Below are 4,144 nucleotides of genomic sequence, written 5' to 3'. Positions count from 1 at the left end.
GAACTGTTCGATCTGAACAGAACGGATGGGAAAAGAAAGTCAAAGGCGCGTCGATCAAGCGAAAGTGGTAGATCCGATTAAAGATCGTTTCATTAAGCGGCGCGCGGTGTCGAAGACGTTTAAACATAAATAGTCGCGCACGTGGTTCTGATTCGCTGGCAGCTCGATCACAAACCAGGTCTGCCGCGAGTTTTTTCGCACTCGGTACTGTACTGAGATGATTTTCGCCCGCGCGTTCGCATTTATAGCCGCGGTAAGGCGCCTCTCTTCTCAAAACGGCCGCGGCGCTTCGCGAAGCGCCCTTCCAGGGCCGTCTCGAGGTCTCCCGGTCTCCCTGCTCGCCTCCAGCTGGAAATTCCCTCGACGAGTCAGTCTCGAATCGCCTACATCTCCACCTTTTACAATTTATACACCGGCGACCATGCCTTTTCCATCCTGTTTTACGATCATCGGAAATTTCATCGCTGCTTGCTAGGAAATTTTAACGACGACAATCTTTTGCCTGCGTTTTTTGCACGCTTGGGTCCTGATTTGGGAATACTCGGTTTTTACGGGGTTAAAAGTTGTATTTCTCTTTTTTATTCTTTTCACTTTATTTAAATATACTATTATGTATTTATGTATTTTTGTTAATGTTTTTAATGGTAATGTGTTTTGTATATTTATAAATGTTATTATGTCTTATGTATTTATAACGTATAATAACATAGAAAAACACATGGTAAACATAACCAAAAGGTGCATTTATATAAAATGAATGAACAGTATTATTAAAAAATTGTAAAATATATTCGACATACATTATGTATATTTTATGTGTCTTTTCTATGTTATTATACGTTTGATATAAACTAATATGATAAACACATGCTAAACGTAACCAAAAGGTATGTGCAAGTTTTATTATTTTATTATTCTGTTATATTTATTCTTTTTGTGTTTATATTTTTTTTATTTATTTGTTTTATTGCTTATCAATTTTTTAAAAATTAATAAGGATCATTATTTTAGAATAAAAGCTCTTTTTACATAAAAGTTTGTGTATAAAACTAATTGGATACCGTACCCGTAGAATTCGATATATACGTACCAGGATTACGAGTAATTAATTATTTTTAAAATTAATTTCCGTCTTTAATTGACAATTAATTACAAACAATGTAATTAAAAATTATTTAATTAAAATTGAATTGAGTAGAATTAATCGAAAGTCGTTTAATTGACGATTGATATGTGCAAATTTAATCGAAGATATTTAATTGACGATTGATATGAGCAATTGACGATTACTTTAAGCAGAATTAATTGAAAGCCATTTAATTGACGATTACTTTAAGCAGAATTAATTCAAAGCTATTTAATTGACGATTACTTTAAGCTGCTTTATGTATTTATTATATTACTTTAACTTATACCTATGGTTTATATATGTGTGGCGGCATTGGCGACGAGCTGACGCCACGTTTCCGGCTTATATTTATAATAATTATGTTTAGTTTTAAATGTTACATCTGGAAGAGTGAATCGAGGTGCGTGTTGCGTGACAAGCGTTGAGTGAATGTTTAGATTATTGGTTCGAACGTCGAGCGGATGTTTATATGATTGGGTCGAATGCTTCTTTGGGTGAATACATTTATTTAAACAGAGTGCAAGCGATGTGAGAATGAAGAAAGAATGTCTGCGATGCTTGGGGGAACGAATGATGAGTTTGTAAGTTAGTCTAGTAAGAGAAGACACGGAGTATGGACGCGATCGTTCCAATAATAAGTCTTAAAAAGCACATGAGTCTTACTTATTTTCCCGTCAGCCACTACAATATGTTTTATTTTGTCGTCATTGAATAAGAATACATATTTGTTCTTATTTACGTTATAAATTATTTATTCATAGAATTACCTTAACACATACATTATTATATATACAAGCAACTCATTTTGATGAGGTTAATTGTATTTAGTATATTGCATTTGTCGCTACAAATTGGTTTATATATATGTTTATTTATATGTGTTACTTATATAATTAATTGAATTTTATATAAATGTCTTTTAACATTGAAGATATAAACAAATCGTCAATTAAATGGTTTTGAATTAATTCTGCTCAAAGCAATCGTCAATTAAATGGCTTTCAATTAATTCTGCTTAAAGTAATCGTCAATTAAATGGCTTTCAATTAATTCTGCTTAAAGTAATCGTCAATTGAATAATCTTCGATTAAATTCGCTCATATCAATCGTCAATTAAAAGACTTTCGATTAACTCTGCTTAATTCAATTTTAATTAAATAATTTTTAATTACATTATTAATTAAGTTGATTGAATTAAATTTGTTTAAATCAATTATTTAATTAAAAAATTGTAATTGATTATTATTCAAACCCTGATGCGTACCCGTGTTTTTCGATGCACGTATACGTACCTGAATATCCGTGTATTTAGATATCCGGATGTCAGCGTATTTCAATACCCGTGTTTTTAATTCCTTAATACACGGTACACGTGTTCCGTGTACCCGTGTATTTTAATACCCGTTCGAAACCGTGATCTCTAGTATTTACGCAAACCGAAAGCAGTATAATAACATTCCAGGCCTCAAAACCGCAGTACGTATTTGTTCCAAAGTCGTTACTTTCATAATTGAGGATTGTTTCCTCGTGAAATTGGAATGGTAATTCATAAAAAAGAATCCGTCGAGAATTATTAAGCAGTATCGGTGTCCGCAATCGCTCGTTCTCTTATCCATTTCCTGAGCTGAAAGCATTCGCTCATTCGCGGGAGGATTACGTGGAAGGCGAACGCAATTGTGGTTGAGAAACCGAGATGTGGAGCGTTGTTTATTCGTTTAGGAAGGAGGCCATTGACAGAGCGCGAATTTAAAGAGGTATTTCGAGGAAACGCAAAGCATCTGTCACCGTTTCAGGTTTCAGCATCGACAGGATCCGGGGACACCAGGGCGTAATTTATGCCTTGTTATTAACGTCGCTTTTTATCGCGAGCGTTGAGAGTTACAATCACCGTGGAGGTCGTGCCTTTTGTAGCGAACGGATAATATAATGGTACCTTTTACCGTCAATCGCGTGAATAGTACGTAACCGTGATCGCTTTGCCGCTTTATCGCCCCGAGAAGGGTACTAAATCATCCAGGCGTGGATTAGATTCTGGATCAAAAGGCTGCGTTATGTCGCGCTGGCACGATTCATTTAAGGGGGGAGGGTCAAGTAAACAACCGCTTTTTCGCAAATTATTTTTGAAGAGTGAGTAATATATATTTATTTACAACTAATTACTTGTTATTTCGTAGCATCTAGATAATCTATATCATTTGTTTTATGTAAAATATTCATAAATGAATGAACAGCAGCTGCTTGATGTTGGCTTCTCGAAAATGCGCCGTGCAACGCACAGATCACTCTAATTATTTGAAATCAAACATCCACCAATTTTTCGTTAAAATATAGTAATCCGCTTTGCATTAACCTAGATTAAAGGTAAACAATTTTTCATTTAAAATTTCACGCCACGTTAAAAAAATCTTGTTATAAAAATCAATTTTTATAAAAACCTTTAGCTTGATGCAAAGGAGAATAGTTTAAGGAATATTTTGTGCCAAGTTTCATAGCAATCGGCTGAGAAACCTCTAAGCTACATTGCACGGCACGCGAAATTTTGTGTTTTGAGAAAAATGCGTTTAAAGTTTCCGGATCTAAAAATAGTCCTTCGTGTACCGTTCGGATCGCATCACTTTAATAACTTTGTAGGTACACGAGGTAGGTGCATTTCGAAGTTTTAGCTGAAATGGTCGGGGCACATTCTCCAGATGGTAAACTAATTTTCTAAACAAAAAAAACTGGTCAATATTTTGAATTTTACTTGACCCTCTCCCCTTAAGAGGTTAAGTTTAATCAGCCCCACAGTGGTCTAGCGCTTTTCGTGGCCAAAACTTAATTTCTCAACTTCAATTTTATAGAGAATTTATTTTTTATATGAATACAAAAATTTAAGGGAGTGGACTCCCGTGCCTTGTATGAGCTCGTACGCACTCACACAGCTCCACATCACTGTATACGTACACGGAACTGCAAGGGCTTGCGTATTGACCTATTTTTGTCTCGGAGAATGCAAATTTCAGACCTCTCAATAGT

The sequence above is a fragment of the Hylaeus volcanicus genome, chromosome 3, assembly GCF_026283585.1.
Source record: "Hylaeus volcanicus isolate JK05 chromosome 3, UHH_iyHylVolc1.0_haploid, whole genome shotgun sequence".
Taxonomy (NCBI): domain Eukaryota; kingdom Metazoa; phylum Arthropoda; class Insecta; order Hymenoptera; family Colletidae; genus Hylaeus; species Hylaeus volcanicus.
Note: the sequence above shows the minus strand (reverse complement) of the source record.